Consider the following 27,104-nt stretch of genomic DNA (forward strand, 5'->3'; position numbering starts at 1 on the left):
AGCCAGAAAGCTGAGGCTTTTGTTATCCCATTCTATCACATATTTTGAGGGCTAGGCAACAAGAAGACAAAGAGAAAAAAAAAAACTGAGGGATCCTTTTTAGGACTATAGCTTCTCCAACTGGAGAGGAATGTTCCTCTCCCTTAAGAGTTTTAGGCATCTGTGGCTCTCTGCTGTTGTCACTGCCAGCACCAACATCACAAGATTGCCTGGCAGCTGGGGCCTGAGAGAAGGGAGGGAAATTTTTTAAAGGAGGAAGTTTCTATCCCTCTTTCTCTGAGTGTTAGAAGAGTGTTCTCCTCTCCCACTCAAGTCAAAACTGGAGGGTTTCTCCTGGAGCTCTCTCTGTCCATGCCTGGTGCCCACATCCAGGTGTGGGCTACGCTCCGTCCAGGCCAGGGGACACTAATGGCGGTACTTCAAATCCTGGTCTTCTCTAATCCACCTGCTACTATTGACTTTTCAGAGTCCTCAAATTGCTGTTCCACGAGTTCTAACCAGGTTTTTAGCTGCATTCAGTGGGAGACACTGGGCCAAGTGTGCTTACTCTGTCTTATGCAGAAATGGAGCTCTCCAGAGGTAAATATTTTTGAACGTAGTAGTCATATATGATTATAATTGTGTCTTATAGAAGAATAGAAAATCCATAACTCCATAGATATCTTTTAGGGTGAGATTCAAGTAGGCTTTTAGGTTAAAAAAAAAAAAAGTAATCTGGTTCACAGAAAAATATTAAGTAACTCTACAGGTGTTACTGGAATGTGGTAAAAATCATGCAGTGGTATCCAAATGTCAGAAGTTTGAGAAATACTTATCTACAGGATAGAAGCCACTTTATTTTTAGAACTACTTCTATATAGTTCTATTTTTATAATAGCATTATTATTTTTAATTATAAATAAATATAAACTACATATGAACCTGCTTATATTATTTGTTTTATTAACTGACCTTATAGTTTTGTCCTTCCGGCTATTATAGTCTACAGAATCCTGGGAAAGAACAAAGAAGGTCATTCAGGGACCTGTAAACAAAGCCGTCCTAGGGAAGATGGGTCTGAGGGATTCCCAAACGACAGAAGGTAGAAGGGAGTGTTACACACAGATTAGGCAGTAAATGAAGAAGGCATGGATTCAGAAGTTACCTTCTTCTTTTAGAAGTTTGCCGAGGGAGCAGGTGTTGCTCCTAGCCTGTGTTTGGGCCCCAGGCCTCTTAGCCTGGATATTTGTACCTGAGCCCACCTGGCCAATGCTGTGGCCACCAGGATGTCTGGGCAATTCATGGGCATCAGGGAGGGCCATGGTGACAGATGACGGCAAGGAGCCATGCAATCTACCCCAACTCTTTCACAGCTTGACTGTACATTAATTCAACCTCCCTAACAAAGTCTTCCAAAATATGAATGGACTCTCCTGAGACCACATTCTCCTTCACTAATGTTTCACTTGACAAGGTCCTGCTAAGTGTTATCAGAAAATCTACCCAGTTTCACTATTACTATGACATCTGAGGCTGAAGAAAGTGATGAAACTGTCTAGACTATCCTCAAGTTTACATACAGTGAAAAGTACCCAGATGAGGCATCCCTCTAGGAAATATTCTCCCAGAAAAATCTAGAAGATAATGATGTCTCAGACATTAAAAAGAATTATTAGCATTACAGGCAGAAGAAAACCTTGGTATGGTGATGATCTCTACTTTAGTGACAGCTGTGCAAGAAAAATTAAATGAAATGGCAGATCAAATAAAAACTATAAGAGAAGAAGAAAAGAAACAAAAAGAAAAAGAAGCAGAAGCAGCTGAAAAGCAATTATTTCATGGCACTCCTGTTACAATTGAGAATTCCTTAAGCTGGAAGGCCAAGTTTGATGTAGAACTCTTGGAAATTAAAAATGTTAAAATAATCTTTAGGGACAATTTTTGGCCATTCACATTTTGCATGTCAGTTTCTTTTCCCATTAATATTCTAATGGTATTCCCAATCGTCTGCGTTTGGAAATGGCTGAAGTTGTGAGTGATACAAGAGATACCCAGCCGCTGAGCAGGAGTCTGATGGCCACATTTGTTAACCTTCCAGCCATTATTAAATGACTCAATCTAATGAGCCAAGTAATCTGTTTCTGTATAAAAGTCTATTAAACAAATTATAGGGTCTTGGGTGCAACTCACCAGCCAATGAAAATCTCATGCATATATGAACATTTTTCTTCAAATAATAAAAAACAATTAGAATAAATTTAACATCAGTTGGTATTGAATTGTTTTAAAAGTTAAACTTTTTGACAAAAGTGGCACTAACTTTGAAAACAAAATAAGATTAAAACAACCACAACAAGGGTAACTGGATAGGCCCACCTTTATTGCTATATTGGGGTTCCAGGTAAGATTTGAAAAATCCCAGACCATTTGGTGCCCTTAAAAAAAAAAATCACAAAACGTCAAGCAGTTCCCACTCTATCCTCAGCACTTAGCCATTGAGAGACAGCAGTCAGTGTTCAAGCTCCACAGCAGCTACGCTACCATGAACTCTGAGACTCCCCTGAAGAGGGAGCTGTGACTATGGCAAAAGACTCAAAGGCTGGGATGGAAGCTCTGTGAGGGTAGAGGTTTTTTTGCTTTCATTTTGTTCACTGACTTATTTCCAGCCCTAGCCCCTAGAACAGGATTGGAACATCATAGATGCTCAATTAATATTGAAAAATAAAAGGCTGTCCTGAAAGGTCCTTTTGGTCCTCCCAAAGTTGGGAGCAACCGATACAAAGAACATTCTGAATTTGGTATATATCAGTGGGGTCACTGATTGGCAAGGTTGGACAGTCTTCCTCCTTAAAATCAAACCCTCCTTTCACCTTTAAATGCATATTTCCATAGCTCCTTATAATCTGGAACATACCCTCTAGCACAATTAAGAAACATGAACAGAATATTCACTTTTCTAGACTGGGAGACAGCCGCAACCAATCAGGATGTCACTAGAACCTACAAGGAGGCGCTGTGTGGCAGGCACAGTCCGCCCAGTCACTAGAGAGAGCACCATGACTTTCTGGCCCACGTTGGGGTCATTGTAATGTTCTAATGTAGAGATAAACCTCAGTAATTCTCATTGTAAATCTAATGAGAAGAGTGGCCTTATTCTACATTTTTACAAATGTTTTTAGTGTCTGGAATAAGGAAGAGAGTCTGAATTCAGTTGATTGTACATCATGAAGTCTTTGAAAAACTCCACTGCATACTCATACACAAGTATGTTTTAATATTGTTATGAAAATAGCTTTGACTCCCAAAAGGGTCTCAGGGGCTCCTGGGCCATAATTTAAGACATTGTTGTAAAAGACTTTGCCTTCCAATGTGGGTTCCATCCCTGGTCGGGGAGCTAAGTTCCCACATGCCTCGCGGCCAACTCATGGTCAAAAAAACCAAAACATAAAACAGAAGCAGTACTGTAATAAATTCAAAAAAGACTTTAAAAATGTTTCACATCAAAAAAAAAGATATGTACACTAAGAGTACACTAATGTTCATAACTCTGATGAACATTCAGAAGGGATTCTCAAACAAGGAAAGAGAGTTCAAGAAGATGGAGAGAGGAAAACATAACTACCTGTAGCCACACTTTACAGTAAAGCCAAAACATTTTATCAGCATACTCGCTGTTACTTTAAATGATGCTTACTCTTTGTACTTTACCATATTTCAACAGGAAATGAACTGTTATTTGAAGAAAAGAAAAGCCAGTATTTCCCTCTGACAAGACAAACCCCAGAACAAAAACCATGCAGTATAACTCCTTCCAGTTGCTATATAAATGTCGATTGTTAATTTACATTTACTTTTTAGACCATCACTTGTGACATTCTAATTATAAGACCTGTAAGTCACCTTTCTCCTGCTTTTTCTTCTCTTCAACAACTTCCTGCTGACTGTCATTCAAACCAATCAGTTCCAACCTGCTGCACAGTTCAGTCTTCTGTCTGCATGTTTCTACCAATAGAAATTAAATGGTAATCTACAAATCAACTCAGTTCTAAGGATGTACTGTTCCTTAGCTAGATTCAGGTGATTTCTATCTACTACAAACAATTCATAAAGATGTAAAACAGTTGTATTCATTTAAGTACGGTCAAGAAAAAAATAATTATTTATGAATCTCACATCATCTCACATCATTATTTTTCCCAAATTTAAGAAGACACACGATTTCAAATTTTCCTTTCCACAAGCAAGCAGAAACAGTATTATGGTGACTTTTTCAGGCAATATTTGGCTTTATTATCTTATTATTTAAATCCACACCCACCTTAGCAAACCTAAGTTTACTACTAGGCCAGCACCCCACTGATCAACAGCACATGCTCTGGAGCAGAGGACCTGGGTTTGAATCCTGAAGCTGCACTTGCAACGTGACTGAGCAAGTTACTTAATCTGTGCCTCACTTTTCTCAGCTTTTAAAATGAAGATAATAACAGCATCTGCCTCATAGTGGATGACAGGATTAAATGAGATAATGAATAAATGAGTAAAGCACTTAAAACTCTGCCTAACACATAATAAACAGTCAATGTTAACTTCTGTTTTTGTATACTTGTCTTCTAAAATAGTCACAGCAGGGACTTCCTGGTGGTCCAGTGGTTATGAACCCACCTTCCAATGCAGGGGACGCAGGTTTGATCCCTGGTCGGAGTACTAAGATCCTACATGCCGCGGGGCAACTAAGTCCGTGTGCTGCAACTACAGAGCCCACGCGCTCTGGAGCCGGTGCACCACAACAAGAGAGAAGCCCGTGCACTGCAACAAAGAGCCCGTGTGCCACAACGAAAGATCCCGCATGTTGCAACTAAGACCTGATGCAACCAAAAACGAATAAATGAATTTTTTTTTAAAAAAAGAAAGAAAAAAAGTCACAGCAGACAGAATAGTCCATAATAAAGAGCCCCAGAACAATACAGGAGGAAAATATTAAAAAGAGATGGCTGTTTTAGCGTCCTTCTTTTTTTTTAAAAAATAAATAAATTGGGGCTTCCCTGGTGGTGCAGTGGTTGAGAGTCTGCCTGCCGATGCAGGGGACACGGGTTTGTGCTCTGGTCCGGGAGGATCCCACATGCCGCAGAGCGACTGGGCCCGTGAGCCATGGCCGCTGAGCCTGCACGTCCAGAGCCTGTGCTCCGCAATGGGAGAGGCCACAACAGTGAGGGGCCCGCATACCGCAAAAAAAATAAAAAATAAAATAAAAAATTTATTTATTTATTTATTTATTTATGTCTGTGTTGGGTAGTTACTGTGCACAGGCTTTCTCTAGTTGCAGTGAGCAGGGGCTACTCTTCATTGCGGTGCGTGGGCTTCTCATTGTGGTGGCTTCTCTTGTTGTGGAGCATGGGCTCTATGTGCACGGGCTTCAGTAGTTGTGGCACACAGGTTCAGTAGTTGTGGCTCTCGGGCTTAGTTGTTCCACGGCATGTGGGATCCTCCTGGACCAGGGCTCGAAACCACGTCCCCTGCATTGGCAGGCGGATTCTTAACCACTGAGCCACCAGGGAAGTCCCTTTCCTTCTTAAAATAGGTAGTTGTCTGTATTACCTAAGAAAGTGCTGACAAGTCATAGAAAAGATAGCAAAGACATTTTCAAAACTATTATGATTCTATGAAGGAAGAAAAAAAGAAACTCAAGAAGACTTGTCCTTCAAAATAAAGGAATCTTTACAGAAAATGTGACATCACTATCTAGAAACAAGAGAATTGTGCATCCTTTTTGACATAGATATACTTTTATGGGTAAGATGAAACTATCATAGTCCGAAGACAGCTGTTTATTCATACATACCTGTAAGCATCATTTACACCGTAAGATATGTAGTAAGAGTTGAAGGTGTATAACACTATTCTCACACATAGTCTAGCAGCATATTCTGAGAGAAATGAAGCTCAAAGCCAAAAAGAAAATATTCATGAAAAAATTTAAAAATCCTTGCCATCAGGGTTGACCTTATTCAAAATGGTTTAACTCTTGCAGTGTATCAGAAAAAAATTTCATCTGTGGAAGGTTGGTACATAAAAATGCTAACTGGGATACATAAGAAAATTATAGCTAACATTTACTGAACACTCACTATGCTCTGGGCATTATTCCAAGTTTTTATATAGATTAATTAATCTTCAACATCACTATGACATAGGCATTTTATTGTCCCCACTTATACCCAAGGAACTGAGGCACAGAGAAATTAACCTGCCCAAACGTCAAGTTAATAATGGCTAGTCAGGGACTTCCCTGGTGGCACAGTGGTTAAGAATCCGCCTGCCAATGCAGGGGACACAGGTTCGATCCCTGGTCCGGGAAGATTCCACATGCCGTGGAGAAACTAAGTCTTTGCGCCACAACTACTGAGCCTGCGCTCTAGAGCCCACGAGCCACAACTACTGAGCCCACGTGCCACAATTACTGAAGCCTGCTCACCTAGAGCCCGTGCTCTGCAACAAGAGAAGCCACCGCAATGAGAAGCCCCTGCACCACAACGAAGAGTAGCTCCCACTCGCTGCAACTAGAGAAAGCCCACGCACGCAGCAATGAAGACCCAACGCAGCCAAAAATAAATAAATATATTAAAAAAAGAAAAAAATAATGCCTAGTCAAAAACAGTCTGGCTCCTAAGCCCAAGTTTTTAACCAGCAGGCAAAGAAGAAGACATAACATACACTTATATTATCTGGGAGGGGGGGCTAAGTTTCAGATAGGCTTTGGTTATCTATAATGTTTGAATTATTGACAATAAGCATGTATGGACTTATGTAATTTAAAATTTTTATATCTCGTAAATTTAGTTACACCTTTTATTGGATTTTCTGTGGAATTCTATTTGATTATCACCTGACACACAATCTGCACTTGGTTAAATGAACAGGATCCCCAGGGTGAGCCTAACATCACAGCAGCTGGCAATATCTGGAGAGCGAGAAGGGGTTGCTAACACTCTTGAGAGGTCATGACAGACATAATCTCTATCCAACCACCAGTAAGCTTCAAGACCTACCCTAGACTTGTTTCAGTATAGGTGCTGGTCTCCAGGTCCCATCTTTGTCTTCAAATATAGCTGTGTCCCCTCTTAGCTTAAGTAATTCATAGCCCTCAGAAATTCACAAGGGTAAGAAAGGTGGTGAAAGCTCAGAAGGGCAATAAAACAAAGATAGTGACTGATCACTGATCACTCACTCTAATAGTACACCAACCTTGGCCACCTATTACAGACTGGTCATACATAATACTATCCTGAATAGTTTTCATGAGTAACTTTTTATTATAGTTTTATTTCTTACTCATTAAACAAGTTTTTTCCATCTTCTTCCATATTATTCCACAGTCATTGGTTAGGTTTCCTCTTCTCTATTACCTACAGTGGAAAAAAAATCTGTAAGGTCGGGCTGATATATAGTAAGAGAAAAGCAATTTCATGAATTTTATTTATAAATTCTAAAACACGATCAGTGTATTACAATGCCATTTAGTGAAATCCCCACAAGTCCACAAAATTGAGGTAAAAGAGTAAAAAAGTAAAAGAGTAAAAGAGTAAAAAAGAAAAATAGCTGTGATCTTTTTTTCAGCTAAGAGCAACCAGACAGTCATTTATGAAGAGGCTGATGGAAGTACGAAAGGTTTACTTCCTGAGAAATGCACTTCTGCATTTGTTTTAGGTTTTAAAGATTATACACTGTCTTTGCATATAACTTGAAACTGTCAGAAAAACCAAAACAAATTCATGGCAACAAAAATAATTGTGTTTCAAAAGCCAAAATTCTTTTTGTATAAGTGAAATATGTTAATAATGAAAGATGCCAGGAGGTGACATCTTTGTGTTAGACGGGTTCATGGCTTTTAGGTAAGCAGCATGCATTCTATACGCAAGGACACTGCATAAGTCAAAGTTATCTAGAATGTAGAATTTGGACAAATTACATGTATAATCAATTTTTAGGTTTCTGACACTTTATTGAGGAGGCAGGACTCAATAAGCTTGAGATTAATACACCGTCTGCCACCATGTAACAAGGTGAAAAACTCTCTATTTTGCTATCCTAATAACTAACACAAGAATTCCTCTTAGAAGAAGGCTTCTTTGTAAAAATATGTTCCCTCATAGGGTCCCCCACCACTCATGTTCCCTTGGGGTGGACGGTTCCCTGCAGAATGCCTGTCAAGATCCCAGAATGACTGTCAAGAAAGGGAAATTGCTTTACACTAGACAAGGGGAAGAACTTCTTATTTTATTTCTGAAAGAGAGAAGGATGATGAGGAGAGGGAAAGGAAGAGGAGAAAAGAATAGTTAGTACAGTGGAGCAAAGCTGGGGTTACGTGGGGGTGAAGTTCTCCAGTCAAGGGAAGTCTGGAACATTTTCAGAACAGGGATGCCTTAACAGAAGTTGTATTAATGCAATATAGGGCTTACCCACCTCTATTTTGCCTCCTTTCTTCAGTTAGGTGTACTAAAAACACAAATGCCCTCTATGAATAGGGCCTTTCTGAGAATCAGAGAAGGAGCCAAGTATCACATCTGAGGGCACCATGGTGCACATCAGAGGCACAAAGCAAGAAAAATAGGTGCCTAGGAGGCAGAAGCAATTGCAAGATGATAAAACCCAGGAAATGCACAAATATTTTCAGGAAGAGAAGAGCATATAACTTCCACATTCTAGGTTGGGGGTTTGAGGCAACCTCATCCAGGAAGCTAAACTGACATTGTATGGATGGGTGTTTTACATCCATAAAATTTCCCTCTTTACCTTTTTTTTTGGGGGGGGGAGGGGGCGCGCCACGTGGCTTGTGGGATCTTAGTTCCCAAGCAGGGATTGAACCCGCACCCTCGGCAGTGAAAGCACAGAGTCCTAACCACTGGACCGCCAGGGAATACCCCATAAAATTTCCCTCTTTCCTATCCAAACAGCCTTACTTTCAATATGAGAACACCAAACCATTAAAAGTTAACTTAATTACTTTTAAATCCAAGTTATTTGAATTAATTCTGGATGTTCTCCAAAAGCTGACCAAAATAATCAGTTCTATACTGAGCACCTAGGATACATTAACTACACAGAAGTTAGGCTTAAAAGCCCTATGAAATAGCTATTAATTTGAAGAGTAATGACTTCAATAATTATGATGGTGATCTTGAAAACTGGGAAATTATAATAGGTCAGCTTAATTCTGCAAACTTAATAAGACTACACACAAATATTTTCCATCTAGGTCCCACTTATATTATTTATACTACTGTAATATACTTTTGAATGGGGGGGATGGAAATTCAGATATATAAAACAAATCACTGCAGCAGGAACTAAAAATGTGGATGACATCCCTTTAAACCATCATTAGAAATAAAGTCCCTAACAAGCACATTCCAAGTGTACCTATCATGAGTGAAACTTGCTGAACTCTCAGGCTTTGTGGCATGTGCAATGCAAGAGTATAGGATGTAGAGTAACAGAGACCAGTTACCATCACGGTGGCCATACCAGACCTTTTGCAAGTAATTTAACTTCTCTGAGCCTGTTTTCTCATCTACTTCAGAGCACTGGTGTAAGGATTAAATGAAAATGCAGGTAAAATGCTAGCATGATGCCTGGCACGCAGCTGATGACTAAAAACTGTTTAGTTTCCTTCCTTTATCTTTCTACCTTTAGTTTAGAGTAATTTTCAGGGATTGAGGAGAAAATCCATTCCTGAAAGCTTTACTCAACTTACTTTTATTCTGCCAAATAACAATGATGATGATGATGGCTGCTGATAACACTTATATAGCCTTTAATGTGAGCCAGACACTCATCTAAGCACTCTAACATATATTAACTCATTCAATTCTCACAATAACTGTGAGGTAGGTATTATCTTTATTCCCATTTCACAGACACTGAAACGGAGGTACAAATAAGTTTGACAGCTAATAAGTGGCAGAGCTAGGATTCAAACCCAGGTTTCTGCTCTTAAGAAATACTAGCATCGGGACTTCCCTGGTGGCACAGTGGTTAAGAATCTGCCTGCCAATGCAAGGGACACGGGTTTGAGCCCTGGCCTGAGAAGATCCCACATGCCGCGGAGCAACTAAGCCGGTGCGCTGCAACTACTGAGCCCACATGCCACAACTACTGAAGCCTGCACGCTCTAGGGCCCGCCTGCTGCAAATACTGAACCCACATGCCTAGAGCCTGTGGTCCACAACGAGAAGCCACTACAATGAGAAGCCTGAGCATTGCAACGAAGAGTAGCCCCAGCTCACTGCACCTAGAGAAAGCCTGCGTGCAGCAACAAAGACCCATCTCAGCCCCTCCCCCTCAAAAAAGAAAATCTAGCATCAGCGACTAACATCAAGGGGACGGCAGCAATGCCCTTTCTTTAAGAGATCTCTAATATTAATGTAGTCAGGTAGGGAATGTTCAGATGACTTACCAAGTAGAAAAGATCCATATTTTACGTAATTAAGGTTATCTAAAATATATATATTTTATATATAGTTAAAATACAGATTTATATTATATATCTCAAAATATTTTAATATATTACATATTTCATAGTTTTAAAAGTTTAAAAAGTTGAACAAGAGAATATTAATAAATTTAAATCAGATAAAAATTTAACCAAGGGACATCCCTGGTGGTCCAGTGGTTAAGGCTCTGCACTTCTCTGCAGGGGGCACAGGTTCGATCCCTGGTCAGGGAACTAAGATCCCGCATGCCACATGGCAAAAAAAAAAGGAAATTAACCGAGACTGTACCTTTTTCAGCAAGGTCAGCCATGTGGTACATTCCAAAATATAAACATTTATTATCCTTTGTTGTATCTTGTCTGTAACTGCCTTCCCCATAAGCTCCTGGAGGACAGCAGTAGCATCTTATCTAACTAACTGTGAACAACAGTGATGTCTAAAAAAGTGCCTAGTGCTCACTAGGTGTTCAATATTGATGAAAGAATGAAAAGACTGGATATCAAACAAAGAAAAAGTTTTCAAGTCCATCTGTTATTTCCATTTACATTCTAAGGCACTAACACTCTAGGCTTATTTCCCACCACCCATTCACTCCTTAATTTTCCTACCAGCAAGTCCTTGCTGGATTTAAGTGTTTCCCTTGACCCAGTCACATCTTTGCTCATATTCCAATTTATGAGCTCATGTAACAAAATGTCTTATGACAAAAGGTCTCAAGTATACAATTAACCAGAAGACTCATGCATGAATGCATGCACGCAACATATTGTTATGGCACTTTATGGTTTTCAAAGTGCTTCCCCACATATCTCTCAGATGCCTCAAGACAACCCTGAGAGTAGACAAAGCAGGTGTGATAATCCAGGAAGCTACAGCTAATGCTGATTGTTTTGGAGTGAAAACATATTCTCATTGTCTCTGCCAAACAGCCAGTGGCTCAGAACCTGAGTTAGATGCTTTCTCGGTAATTGGGCAGAAAGTCTATGAAATGACATATTTTTAAGTCATAATGTCATAAATAATTTTTTAAATCAAAAACGATCAGTCATATCTAATTAAAGTAAAAACAGGCCAAAAGGCTTGGAAAATACAAAGGCAGAGGAAACTCACACAACTAAATAAGGCAAAAGTTTACATGCATCCACAACTAAATAAAGAGACCTCATATCGAATTTTAAGAAGAACACAATTAAATCTCTCTTGGCCACTGAGTTAGGAAGCTCAGCATAGACTGGTGGGAAGAGAGAGAGTGAGATTAGGTAGCAGGAAGTCTGGGTCTCAGTCCACACTCTGCCACTGAAGAGTTATGTGATCTCCAGTCCCACTCAAATTTAAAATTCTAAAATTGTGTACATATCACCAGGGTAATAATGCAAAAAGAAACATAAAACATTGTGCAGTATGGACAGCATGAACAAGGGCGTAAGATCTGCTGACTTTACTGTTCTGAGATTCTAAGTTATTAGTTTGCCATGGGTTTTACCCATTAATGGCTCTGAATAATGTTTTAAGTTCAAATTCAGGACCTCTGAACAGAAACTGCAAAACAGACAGATTTACGATTTTCTGTGAAACACAAAGGGTGCTAGGACTGCATTTATACACTTTGACCTTGGTTCAGAATAATCTAGGTGGTAAATTCTAAGTTCACTTGCCAAATGAATCTTATAAGCTATTTATTAAAATGCTTTTTCAAAAAAAATGCTTTTTCAGCATTAGACAGAAATGCGGTCCATGGGTTTATTTTTTTTAAATATTTATTTATTTATTTGGTTGCGCTGGGTCTTAACTGTGGCAGACAGGCTCCTTAGTTGCTGCTCACCAGCTCCTTAGTTGCAGCATGTAGGCTCCTTAGTTGCAGCTCCAGGGCTCCTTAGTTGCAGCCCACCGGCTCCTTAGTTGCAGCAGGTGGGCTCCTTAGTTGCTGCTCGCCAGCTCCCTAGTTGCAGCTCACCAGCTCCCTAGTTGCAGCAAATGAGCTCCTTAGTTGTGGCTCACCAACTCCTTAGTTGTAGTAGGCAGGCTCCTTAGTTGCAGCTTGCTGGCTCCTTAGCTGTGGCATGTGAACTCTTAGTTGCGACATGCATGTGGGATCTAGTTCCCTGACCAGGGATCGAACCCGGGCCCCCTGCATTGGGAGCGCAGAGTCTTATCTACTGTGCCACCAGGTAAGTCTCGGTCCATGGGCTTATGAAGCTGTGTTTTACAAGTGTAAAAGTTCCCTATGTGATCCTCCCTCATGTCCCACCCCAGGTTAAACACTGTCCTGATTATTATCAAGAAAGTTAGAAATTTGCTTCTCTTTATTATGTTTCAAATAACATTCTGGTCTTAATTAACTACTTAATACGGAATAAAGAAAATACAACCTTAGCCAGATTGGGAATTCCTCCTCACCAAAAAATAAAATGACCTAAAAGCAACAGCATAATATGCTTACATTCTCACTTATCCACGATAAATATATACAAACAAAAGCAAGACCGAATCCCATTTAGTTTGTAGAGGAGCAGTGTCAGCCACAAAAATGACCTTCCATATAGCATGTGCTGGAGTTGCTATTTCATCACTGTGCTTAAATATAATCCTGTTTTTTATAATCTCCACATACGATTAATATTACTAATTGGTAGAGTTCAGTCTGCCAGCATTCATTCAAGCCATTTTTAAAGCATTAATTTGGTCATTACCAAGCACATTTTATAAATACCATACAACAATTTTGTCAGCACAGAGCAGCAAATTATAATGGGAAGAGAACATTTACAAACATTTATAATACTTTTAGTAGATACCATGCTGTGTGAGGGGTTTTCATATATATTTGCTCAGTTAATTCTCACAATGAGGTAGACATCAGCAGCATTTTACAGATGAAGAATGGATACTCAAATGGTGATTAGATGACTAGTCCAGTATCATACAGCAAGAAAACAGCAGTGCCTAGGCCCAAGATAATCGCTTTAAGTTGCCAGTAACTCCACATCAGCGGCAAACAACATGAGGTTTATTTAAGTAAAGTTTTGTGCCATGGTAAAACTTAGTTGGCAGATAGCAATATTCTAAGGCACTTTATATGCCTTGTTAGGAGCTACTGAGCTGTAAATCTGTACTCCTTCTACAGAAACAGTATCTAATTTTAAAATTGAAACATAAAGACTTGTCACTACAGCTAGCTGTTTTTAGAGAAAACACTGTAAAGGAAACATTAATTCACTAAATAGAGTCAGTAACTGTTGTATAAAGAAGCTATCTCTTGGTGACCATATCTAAACAAGCGCCAAAAATTACTTGTGTCTTACAAACATAAAAGTATATTTTAAAAGAATTTTGAAATATTATATTAGAAAATGCTTCCTATAATCAAAGCTCTTCTTTTAAAATTTTAACTCTAAGTGAAATATCACTATTCATTACACTACAGATGTAAGTGATATTATTGGTTTTCCCTGAAAATTCCCATAAAAAATAACATTTATAAAATAAACATTTTAGGAGTGCTCTGAAATGGACAATACTAAACATATAATAAGGTTTAGATAACTTGATGGACTGTATATCTGTGTCAAGCAATGAGAAGATATTTGGTCAAGATCTAACGCCTGCAGAGCTTTCCAACTCTGTATTGTTCTAGCTTGTGATCTGTAACGTTAGAGTATTCAAAGATACAAAATAGATGCAGATATTAAAAATATAAAATTGCACCAAATAATAAGACAACACCCTAATTAGGTGTAGTTAAGAGAGCAGGTTTAGGACTCAGATTGGCTGGATTAGAATCCCAGGGGGACCAAATTCCTAGCTCCATGACTCGGTTTCCTCACCTATCTCATACAATTATTAGGGAGTTACAATGTGTACAGAATTCAGAAAACTCAGTGGCATGAGGTAAGTGATCAATAAATGTTACCTATTATTTTTCTAGTATTACGTTGTATAAAACATAAAATATACGGGCTTCCCTGGTGGCACAGTGGTTAAGAATCCGCCTGCCAATGCAGGGGACATGGGTTCGAGCCCTGGTCTGGGAAGAACCCACATGCGGCGCAGCAACTAAGCCTGTGTGCCACAACTACTGAGCCTGCGCTCTAGAGCCCGTGAGCCACAAATACTGAGCCCGCGAACCTAGAGCCTGTGTTCTGCAACAAGAGAAACCACCGCAATGAGAAGCCCACTCGCGGCAACTAGAGAAAGCCCGTGTGCAGCAATGAAGACCCAATGCAGCCAAAAAAATAAATTAATTAAAAAAACTATATATATATATATATATATATATATATATATACACATGTAAAAAGACTAAAGGCCTTTCATTACTGGGCTATTTTTCAAGTTTAGAAATTTAAAACATAATAAAGAGAAGCAAATTCCTAACTTTCTTGATAATAGTCAGGACAGTGGTTAACCTGCGGTGGGACATGAGGGAGGATGATGTAGGGAACTTTTACACTTGTAGGATGTTACTCCAGCTTTTGTTTTACTAGTGTTTAAAATGTACATATGTTTTAAAATGTATTTCACGTATGTCATATTTCACAATTTTAAAAAATTGGAAAAGTAAAAGTTAATACATTTCTAAAGAATAATAATGAGAAAGCATTATTTAACCTTAGGAGAGGATGAGAGGAAAAAAACAACAACAACAAGAAAACAATGCTTTATCATTCTAAGTGTTCCAGGTACTTCAGATTATGTATGCAACAGTTTAGCTCAGTCAAGGAAAGATTTCCATTGGATTCCACTCAATCCTAAGAGACATTTTTCTCTGTGGGTCAGTTGTTTTAAAGGGTGTCATTGATTCACTAGGAGCACCTCTTTATAATCATGAAATCTGGAGAATGTAAGGAAGCTCACAGGGCTTCTATTCCAACTTGTTCACTTTCCAGTTAAGGAAACATTAGACTCCTTAGCATCCAAACAGGCTTTCCCCACTCTGCTCCCAGCTGTTATTACTAGTCACCAACGTGACACAAAGCAAGGGGCAAAGCCCATTCTTTCAATCGTCTCCTAATAGTGACTGGAGAAAAGGTGAGTTTTCCCAATCATCAGCACCTGTCAGTGTCCTAACATGTACCCCAAAGATGCTGGGACCTACAGAGGAACCCAATGCCTCAAAGAAGGCACTCCATAAATATGTGTAGAAGTGAATTTATTCAAAAGTATAAAGCAGGGTTTCTGCCCCCAAGAATTTTACATATAAATGAAAATCACCAAAGAATCCTAGTCAACATACAACGAATTCGGTAGTGTTCTGGGGCAAACGGTGCAAAGTACAAAATATAGGAGGGAAAGAGAAATAAGACAAAAGATTTATGTCATGGGGTAAAATGCAGGAAGGGGTCCTGGAAGAGGAGAATTGAAAATTGAGTTTTGAAAAATTGATAGAGAAAGCATTCTAGGATTTCTCCAAAGAAACTTGACATTTTTACAAGAGTTTCCTTTTTCCACATTATTTAAACATTTTAACAGGGATATTAATTTGTTCTAAATAATTTTATCTGCTATAATTACATTCAGGAAAGAGTTTCTGCCCTCCCTGACAAAGAACTTTTGGAGGCCACTGAAAAGTGAATAGTAGGAAGAAAAAGGAAACCTTTTAAATGCTCAATATAAATTCTTCAAAACAGAAACATCTTTAAAAGGGTAAGACACAACTTTTCTTGAGTTTTAAAGTTCACCCCAATAAAACCAGACCCCAATCTTTAACAGGAAGAAGAACATTAAAAAAAAGAAAAATTCCATGACTGCAACCTAAAGCCCACACTAAACTAACAGGACATTTGGGTGACATAAGCCATGATAAAGGGCTCCTATTTCCAGCTACTTTAATGAGAGAAGACAGAACCACATTGGCAAGGAAAAGAACACTGGGGAAGAGACTCAGTTCTAGTTCAGGACAGATAAGTGACCATAGGTAAGCCACCTCTGCCCTCTGGGTCTCAGTTTCCACATCTGAAAAAGGAATATTTAAGTTACTTAATGACCTAAATTTCTATTACACTATCTGCAAACTTCCCGAAGTCATTTAGATGTCATTCTCTTACAGCAAGCTATAGGCTAGGCATTTATCCAAAGGGGTAGCAAAGACCAAATGAATTTATATCTTGTACAATTCTGTTACTGTAGCAAAATTTTTCAACTGCTATAAACCATCTACCTATTAAGTAGTGTTGAAACAGGGCATCAAAGAAATAAATTTGGATCTTCAATGAAAATTGATGCATTGAACACCTTCATTTACCTCTGCTCTCTCCCTAACTCCACTAAAATGGCATTAAAAACATGAAATTCATAAGGACAAAGACTAGGAAAGGAAACAACTACAACAAAGTTTTTGGAAGCTGAAAAGCAGATTGATTAGCTATTTGATTTAGCACAGTAAAGAAAGCAAAAACTAAGAGCATGTTAAGGGGAAGCTCAGAGCAAACTGAATTGTGCTGGGAAACACCAGAAAAGCTCAGAATGATCTAAAAGTGGGAACAGCAGGCAGGGCTGAATAAAGGAGCACAGGGTGAAAGTTCTACTCCAAGGTTCCCACCCTGACTCCAAGCAGCCACTGGTCAGAGGAAGGGAATTTACTCTCTGGAAACTAAAGAGACTCTGGACTTGGGCACAACTAGGGGCAGGCCGACCAGTCTAAAAAGATGGGGATTCAAGGAAGGCTGAGATCCTGAAAGGTAGATATCCCCAGCTCCTTCCCCACTCAGCTCCCCAGATGTTGAAGGCAGGTGTGTAAGCCAATGGTTGGAGCATTCTCTCTGGGGAAAACCTGGCTAAGAGAAAAGAAAAACACCTACAAATACTGACTGCTGGAGGTGACACCCCCCCCACCCCCCCCCACAAAATTGGGTTCCTGGCTAATCACCTTATAATGAAGACCACCATTTAACTTTTAGAAGCCCCCACTCGGGCAAATTCAGCTTTCAGTTTTTCAGTAGCTCATTCTGGAAAACGAGTAAGATGGCCAAGGCCATACATTTAAGGAAATTCCCTAAAAGAAAGACCGAAACAAGTGATCAAGTAAAGGTACTTTAAGGAAAACAGAGATGATACTGGAGGCTGCAGAAAACTTTTAAAAATTGTAACTAATATAAACAGAGAAGAGTTATTCCATCCATGAAACAAAAATAGAAAACAATAAAAAGCAGCATTCAGAGAAAAACCTCTTGAAAATTAAAAATGATAGAGAAAATATAAAATTAGAAGAGTCTGAAGATGAAGTTCAAGACACATTCCAGAAAGTAGAACAGAGACCAAAAAAACGGGAAATAGAAAAGATGGTAAAATTAAAGGACTCATTAGTCCACAAGTTTCAAACACAAATAAGTGTTCCAGAGAGAAAGAATAGGAAAACGGGGGGCAAGGGGGAGGTTGGTTATAATTTAAGAATTCAAGGGACCTGCCTGGTGGTCAAGTGGTAAAGAATTCACCTTGCAATGCAGGGGACACGGGTTCGAGCCCTGGTCAGGGCAACTAAGCCTGCGTGCCACAACTACTGAGCTGGCGCGCCTCAACGAGAGAGCCCGCGTGCCGCAAACTACAGAGCCCATGTGCCCTGGAGCCCGTGTGCCACAACTAGAGAGAGAAAACCTGCATGCCACAACTAGAGAGAAGCCCACGCGCTGCAACGAAGAGCCCATGCCACAAGGAAAAGATCCCGCATGCTGCAACTAAGACCCGACGCAGCCAAAAGAAAAAGAAAAAAGAATTCAAGGAAATCTCCCAGAACGGAAAAAAAATCTGTTTCCAAACTGAAAAGGCTCTCAGTGTGCCCGGCACAACAGATAAAGCAAGTGAGGCAGATTATCACAAAATTTTAGAACATCAGGGACAAAGATCAGATCCTAAAACCAACCAAGGAGGGGGAAAAAAAACAAGAATCAGAACACCACCAGCCTTCTCATAGCAATAATAGAAGCTAGAAATCAATACAGCAATGCCTCTTAAACTCAGAGAAAATATTCTCCAATCTAGAATTCTAGAGCCAGGTAAACTATAAATCAAGTATGAGAGAAAATGAAGACATTTTCATACATGCAGATTTACATCCCATGCACCCTTTTCTTAGAAAACTTCTGGAGGAATTGCTTAATTAAAATATAAACAATGAAGGGGGAAGATATGGGGTCCAGGAAACAGGGAGTTCCAACATAGGGAGGTGAAGAAAATACCTAGGCTATTCAGGAAGGCAGATCCCAGGATGAGAGCTGTTCAGGTCTAGAGAAAACCCTATACAGACTTTTAAAAACAGCAGCTTAACCTACTGTTTAGAAAAAATGGCATTAAATACCAAAAGAACTGCTGGAGGAGTAGAAAATGGAGGTCTCTGGAGAGGCAGAATGTTGGGGAGGAGAAAAGCAGGTAGTACACTTTTTATGCTATATTCAGACTTAGTATTGATAAATATTAAATTTTAAAAGATTCTTGAATAGGTTAAAAAGAACGTTTTAAAATCACATCTAAAAATATAATTTTCCAAGCAAGATTTCTGAGGAAAAAAATAATGAAAGAAAAACAGTAATTTTCAAGGCAGAGCAAAATCAAAGTACTTGGGAAACTCTACATCTTAGCATACAGTGTGGCTTAGTTTGAAAAAAATTAAGAGCAGGAAAAAATGTTTTGCTGATAGAAACTTACTCAAAAGACATAACCACAAAACTAGCAAAAAGAGAAAAAGGAGTAATTTGTTTTAACATATTATGGTATTATTGGGAAAAGTTCATGGTTTATGGCTACGTCAATCATGTCACAAATTAAAATTCCTTTTCCACTCAGTCAGGCAGATGCTAAACCAAAGTCAACATAACGATTTGATTGTATCACATCTTGGTCAGAAATGAAAACACTTAAAAACTGCATTGCTTCCTCAGGAAAGGAAAGTACAAATACTGCGAACCTGTTTGAACAAGGAAAGGGCATTTTAAATCAGTCACTCCTCCTTTCCTGAGACCTGAAATTAACAGGAGTGAGATTCACATGCAAATCTGAAACGGCTGCCCAACTTTCTCGAAGACCCTGAGAAGTGCCATCTCAATTAGGAAATATGCTGTTCTCTATCCACAAACACTTTAAAAACCAAAACATCCATATTTTCTATTGCCCTTTCATAGAAAAATGAGGAGTATAATATGGTATCTGTTCATCATTTTTGATATTATCTGCTTATATTCAATGAGTGCTAAGACGGTTCTCCTCGATCAAGTGCTGGGCTCTTCATGGAAAGGCAAGTTAGAGAAGGTGCTGCCTGGTATTTACTCAGTTTCCTGACATCTAGGGAGACTATAAACAGGGAGAAGCAGCTGGATCTGATTTTTTTGATAATCGTGTACTGGTTTTTGACCAGGGGAGATTTTCTTTTTTTAACTAACACAATGAAGCACTTTCCCACCGAATCTACTCTGGCAAAAACACTTGCTCTCCATGTTTAGCATACATGAAGACACTGCGAATAGATCAGCAAGATGCTTTAACTGTAGCATACTTTATAGCTTTTAAGTTGAACACTTAGAAAAAAGTTTGTTTCATCATCTCTTGGGATCAGGAAGAAAAACAATACTTTAAGATTCTGCATAAGGATGATATTCTTCCCTTTTTGAAGCTTGAGAAAATATACTAATATCTTACAAAATACAATGCATAACCGAAAGTTCCTCCAGCTTGAAAAAAGTTAATAAAATACTACGTTCAATCTTTCATGCTTATTTCACAGAAGGGAAATTGCTAACTTGAATATGAAGAAATGCTCAAACTTACTAGTAATTAGAAAATACAAATTAAAATGAGACATTATTAAATGGCCAAAATTAGAAATGTGAACAATACCACGCATTGGGGAGGTGGGGAATGCAACGCCTGTGGGGTGTAAAGTGATACAACCATTCAGCAGCCTGACAATACTTATGCCACAATGCCACTCCTGAGTCTGTATCCCAAAGAAATTCGCAAACGTGTCCATAATGGACACGGACAAGACTGTTTATTGATAGCATTGTTTGCGGTAGCCTAGGCATCCATCACTATGGGAATGATACACACCACAGAATACCATGCTGAAGTTAGGAGCAATTAGCTAAAAGTACATCCCAATACGCACAAACAGATCTTAAAACAGTGCTGACCAAAAAAGTAAAACCTAGAGTAAGATCTACAGCATTTTTACAGGGAGAATTCTATAGCCAAATTCTATGCCAGCGTGGTATAATGAGCAATTTCAGAATTAAAGATACACACACACACACACACACACACACACACACAAATCACTAAGTATCTTATAAAGATGCATATAGAATCAAGGACATATGTCAAACACATTTGAGAGGGTGCTTGTGGGGTGGGAGAGGAAAATGGGCATGAAAACGGGAGCTGAACAGAAGGCCTTTATACAGCAATGCTAGGCTGTGCCCAAATCACAGAGTATAAAGTCCAAATTCAGAATATTTTTCATTCATACATACATTAATTTATTCAATAAAAACTTATTGAACACCTCTTAAGTGCCAAGTGCTGTGCTTAAATATAAACTTTTGTTATTTCAGCTGAAGATTTTTTTAAAAAACAACAAAAAGATATGTTTTAAGATACGTTTTAACTGAAAGTGGAAGGGGAAAATAATTTACATTAGAATATATACTATAAAATGAGAAATTCACCATTCTTAAAATAGTTTTATCAATATTTTTCATCAAATGTAAATATACCTTGAAGTTCTTTAAATAACAAACTTAAATGAAAAATCGAAATACGAAAAGAACTCACTTTAAAGCCGTAAAAAATTATGTCGTCACATCTTAGCCCACAGGTAAAACAACTTTTCTCGTGGTTCGCAGTAGTGAAACAATTTCTTTTTGGTAGAAAATTTTCTTCTACTTTATTTTCCCCCCAAAGATATTTCCACTGCTCAGGAATACTTCTCGCCAGATTTCTGTTTTCTAAAAGATTTCACAAGCAGACTGCTGGCTGCCAATGAAGGTGCTGTAGCTAATATGCTCATTACATTGCATTGCTAACAAAAACTGATTAACACATTCGGTGCAAAGTGACATATCTATTCCATATCCCATGGGCGCAGAAAATGATGTTTCCCCCCCAAATTACCTGTTCCCCTCTTTTTACAAGCCCCAAATGTTAGCTAGTATACATGCTAATATTGGTAAACAAACCCAATAGCAACTGGTAGGACATCATATGTCTAAAGCTCTAAAATTGTATTCAGATTTCAGTTTTCAGATTTTGATACTAAGTGTTAGTAGGTGGGAGGATCAAAGGTGAAGACTAGGAATGGTTAGGCCAACCACCAATACTACTGGAAAAAAACCCAAACTACATGTCTGTCAGTGGGGTTAGCAGAATCATCACCACACACAATAAAAGACAACGCATTAATTTATTCTGGCTTACAAAAGATAATGTATTTTCACTCAATAATAATAGCTAACATTGAGCACTTACTATGTGTCACTGTTCTAAATATTTTATATGCATTATTTACTTCAGTCCTCACAATAACCCAGTGGACTAGGTATTATTATCATCTCCATTTTATAGATCATTTTTCAAATCAAATGCAAGCTCTTTATCACTGCCTTTAAAATCTCCACCAAATGTTCTCAACTTCCACTATATCCCCTCTTCTTGCCATTCCAGTCCTCATTTCTTACTTAAAAACTTGACTGATATATCTCATATATCCTTTCTCATATGAAACGAGCAGTTTTCTTCTCTAGCCAGCTTCTTTCTCCTCCCTTACTACCACAGAAGTTTCCTTCATGAAAATGTTCTCACTTAACCCCTTCCTCACGTGCTTATTAAAAGTGACCACTATAGAAGTACATATAGTAAAAAGTGAGTACCTACCCCCAAAAAAGGGAACACCTCAACAGCACTCCTTAACATTTTACAAAAATACGAATATTCTATATTTATTGTCCTATAACGTGACTTTAAAAAAAGTTAACAATGGACATCTTTCTACATCAGCAAATAAAGATTCATTGCATTCCTAATAGCTTAATGGTATTCCGTTGTATGGACCCACCATACATTACTTAACCAGTCCCTAACTGACAGACATCATTTTTTTGCAGGAACAAACAATGCTATAATGAAAAACTGTACTCATATTTTTCATGCACGTGTATAAATATATCTATAGGTCAAATTTCTAGAAGTGGAATCTCTGGGTCACTGGGTATGCACATTTAAAATTCCAACAGACATTGCAAATTTACCTTCAAGGGAACTTACGTTCCCATCAGTAGTGTGTGAGAATTCCAATTTCCCCACATCCTCATCACTACTAGCTATCATCAACTTGTTTACTCTCTTCATCTAATAGGTAAAAAAGTGGTACTTATGCTTTATGTTATGTTTATTTAAATGAGTAGAATTAGAATTTATAGCTTAAATAGGTTTGGAACTTATTATTAGCTGTAGGCTAAGCTGAATGGCCTATGGAGAAAAAAAATAATTCAAGAAGCACATTAACAGTATAACTAGGGAGACTGGTAATGTTTAACCAATTTGGGATTTTAGCATGGAGTGGACAATGACGCCATCACAAATGAGTTTGATCTCTTCACTAAAGCACGATCCTTACCTTTCACTTGAAATTCACTGCTATCAGTTCTTCACATTATGCCATATATTTTAGAAATGTTTCTTTTAAAAGAGTATATTCAACTTCCTAGTCATACATTCACTTTCTTATTTTTACTTTCTCACAACACCCCTGTGTGATCAGGCCACTTTGATATTTTACTTTTTCATATGTTGTTTATTAATCTGACCTTTGACCTCTTTTAGATGTTAAAGCACAAGAGTGTAATCAATATCTAACCATGAACATCCAATATAATTAAGACAATTGATACAGGTGGTTAGAACATAGAAAAAGGAGAGTAAAAAAAGTAAATGTTAGCAATGGCCAACCATAGAAACATTCTACATTCTAGATTATGAAAACAAAACACTAACAGAGCCCCACATACTCAGTGAATGCTAACATAAATGAGATGCCCTCTGTTCATGAACGCTGATTCACTGTCAAAGGCTAGATGTCTATGATTACAATGCTACTAGCAACGATGGTTGAACTGAGCTATTCACACATTTTCTCACCTGATTTTCTTTGTGGCCACCTCCAGGTAACAATTTTTGTCAGGGAGACTCTAATTAGCTCTATCAGGGATTTTGACCTTATTATCCCGATAAATTAGTATCCATAACTGAAAAAATAAGTACCACAAATTATCTAGCATTCTAGAAAGGTTTTGGCTCAGAACTGATAAATCAGTAAACCCCTCTCTGCCCTTCAATTCTCAATTTAAATTTATATTCTTCACAGAACAAACTGATACTTAAGACTTTATTTCAAAGTCAAAAGCTCTTGCTACATTAACATGCCCACATGGCCTATCTGAGTGAACACATGACAGATACTACACATCATCTTTTCCATGTCAGAGACTGAAAGACAGAGACAGAGTGGGGACAGGAAAGAGCAGAACACCAATGTGACAAAGTGCTAAAGGCAAGCTGTAAATTGTCTTTTGGTCACTCAGGCTGCATTTTGAAAAAGCTGACGGAAAAGTAGGGCCTATCTTTCCTTTGGAGAGAATCAACTGTCATATAAAAGCATCTTCCTAACTCACTAGCAACAGTGCTGCCCTCCCACCCCTCACATAACTTGCCCAGCAAGAGAAGCGCTGCTGGTTTCTAAAGACAATGACAAAAAGCTCTGTATTCTGTCGATGGGAGGGAGCAGCGAAGACCAGCTTCCTGGGCTCTAAACTATGCCAGACTGCCCTGCTAATCCCCCCTAAATCCCACAGTGTTGGGGTGGGGGTGGGGGTGAGGGTGGGAGACAGAATAGAAAACAATCCAAAGTTGAATCAAGGGCAGTAGCTCTGGATTATAAGAGGTCATAACATTTCTGTTTGAATGAGGGAGGGAGCGGGGGACGGTGTGGCAGGGGAAGGGCAGATACAAAAGCCTGTATGTTTATAAAAATACAACACAAAAATAAATTTTATCCCTGATCCTTCTGATATGCTAACCAACATCTGCCCCTGATCATTTGCCAGCCCAGGCTGCATAGAAGGCACAGAGTAGCAGGCATTTTCACACAGCGAGGCTGAAAGAGATGTTACTAGAGTGTAAATTACTAATTAGCTCAATAGAAGAAAAGAGAGAAAATACCTGTCACAGAATGCTGTTTACAACTTGACACATAATAAAAACAACCCTGAAAATTTCAGAAGAGTGTCTTACTTTTCAGACTTCTATTAACATGTAAATGGCAAAGGAACAGTATTATAGTCTTTAAAAACTGCCCATGTCTCAGGAACAATAACACACGACTGGAAAGAATGCTTTCCAAATAATCTGTAATTTTCTCATCCTATGAGAGCAAAGTGTTTTTCATTATTACAATCAGCTTTAATACAGAGCGATATTTCATAGCTTTGATGATCACCTAACGGAGGAGGGGAGGTGGCTTCAACTGCTGTATTTTACATTTGTCGGAATCCAGTTAATAATCCTTTCACTGAAATCAGACAGGCCTCATTCTGCAGGTCATGCCTTTATCAAACAGACAGGCCACCATTTTAATAAAGACCGAGGATGAGCTGGAGGGGCAATGGGAATGGGGGTCAGTGAAATCTCCTTATATCACGACAACTGAAAAGACTCCACAAATTTCTGTTAATTTTGGGGGGAGGTAACAGAATGTTAAGATATTTATATTCGTCTCCTTACCATAAGGCAAACCTACTTGTATTAATTGCAAGCAATATTCCTCAGGCAGTCTACTTTACACTTAGATCTTTTCCAGTTCCTTGAAGCAACATAAGGATCTTTAGGTAAAATATGTATTTTACCTACATATGTCTCAGTCATGATGTTGAACAGCGCTGTGGCTCCTGTTTTCACATAATAATCACCCATACATCATCAAGAGCTAGCATATACTGAGGACCCACTGTGTGTGACCACATCATGCCAGGCGCTAAGGAGGTCCCCTACAAAAGGGCAGACCACGACAGTTTTTGCTAATGAGGGATGTTTTTCAAAATACAGTGAAGACAACAAACCATAAAATGACAAAATCTACTCCAAATCCAACCTCGAGATTCCTTTGCTTCACATGCGTGACTAAAATCAAACACATACCAACTTGCTGATATACTCAAAACAGTCTTCCCTTCTCTTTTTAAAAGTAAGGCCTTGATATTCATTTTTTTTCAAATTTACTTGTTTAAATATATGCACATGAGAGAAAATGATAAAGCAAATGGGGCAAAATAAAAAGCAATTCGTGAATTTGAAGAAGGGTATATAGAAGTTCCTTGTATCATTTTTGCAACTTTTCTATAAGGTTTGAAACATTGTAAAAAAAATCCAAAGTCAGAAAAAAATTGAGTAGTAACAAAAAAGCTTTCTGCTAGGGTTGTTTTGAGTTTCAAACAATTTACCTACTTAGCTCATGCTGGGCACTTGGAAATCCTAATTATTAGTTATTTTGAAAAATGAGTGGGTCGGGGCTTCTTTGGTGGCACTGTGGTTAAGAACCCACCTGCCAATGCAGGCGAGACGGGTTCAAGCCCTGGTCCAGGAAGATCCCACATGTCGTGGAGCAACTAAGCCCGTGCGCCACAACTACTGAGCCTGCGTGCCACAACTACTGAAGCCCGCACACCTAGAGCCTGTGCTCCGCAACAAGAAGCCACCGCAATGAGAAGCCCGCGCACCGCAACGAAGAGTAGCCCTCACTCTCCGCAACTAGAGAAAGCTTGCGTGCAGCAAAGACGACCCAATGCAGCCAAAAATAAATACATTAAAAAAAAAAAAAAAGAGTAGGTCAATTGTAATAAATGAACCACTTCGATGAGGGATGTTGATAACGGGGCGGGGGGAGGCTATGCATGTGTTGGGGCAGGGAAATCTCTGTACCTTCCCTTCAATTTTACTGTGAACCTAAAACTGCTCTAAAAAAATTAAAGTCTTAAAAAAAAGTGAATCAATTATTTAAGCAAATTAAAGCATGAATAAATAGTATTTAGTATGTTGCTTGCATAGGCACACATAAAGAGAAGATAGAAAAAATCAGCAAGAGTCTGAACAGATTTTGCCTATCGATAGCCACACTGAAATCTGAGTTCCATTTTTTCCTCAATGGGCAATAATCTCTCATCTGCAAACCTGTATGGACTTGTTATATATCATACAGGTTTGCAGATGAGAGACTGTTGCCCACTGAGGAAAAGTCCAGGGCCTTTTTCTAGCTAAAAAGGTAATTCATTAAACTGTGATGCAATTAGGCATTTTATTGATTTGGGGTTGTTTTGTTTTATAAATACAATTTTGCAACAAAAAATTACAAGCATGTAAGAACCGTGATGTAATCTTTGCATGAAATATGGCCCTTATTGGTATCTGTCCCAGGTTCCAATCTAGGAAGGAACTGAGAAACAGTTAATAACAGAACCATAGGGCTAATTTAAGGATTGGCAAACAAAACTGGTCAGGGTTAAAATAATGTGGAGAAAAGCATGGTGGGGGATCATTTCACAACAGTCAAGCAGAGGTAATACAGAAGCAGACTGCCCACAAAATGCCAAGGTTCAAATCCCA

General features: G+C 38.6%; 1 protein-coding gene across 1 annotated transcript in view; it reads right to left on the reverse strand.

Annotated features, from left to right (window-relative positions):
• Nucleotides 1-950: 950 nt before the first annotated feature.
• The window catches only part of MED20 (mediator complex subunit 20), a 49,455-nt gene continuing 23,301 nt past the window's right edge, over nucleotides 951-27,104 (reverse strand). The window contains exons 5-6 of the transcript XR_014326532.1: nucleotides 7,309-7,382; nucleotides 951-992 (exon numbers count right to left, since the gene is read on the reverse strand). The gene's annotated coding sequence lies outside the window, so the exon portion shown is untranslated. The remainder of the gene's footprint in view (nucleotides 993-7,308; nucleotides 7,383-27,104) is intronic.

This window comes from Leucopleurus acutus (assembly GCF_964270905.1).
Source record: "Leucopleurus acutus genome assembly, chromosome: 10".
Taxonomy (NCBI): domain Eukaryota; kingdom Metazoa; phylum Chordata; class Mammalia; order Artiodactyla; family Delphinidae; genus Leucopleurus; species Leucopleurus acutus.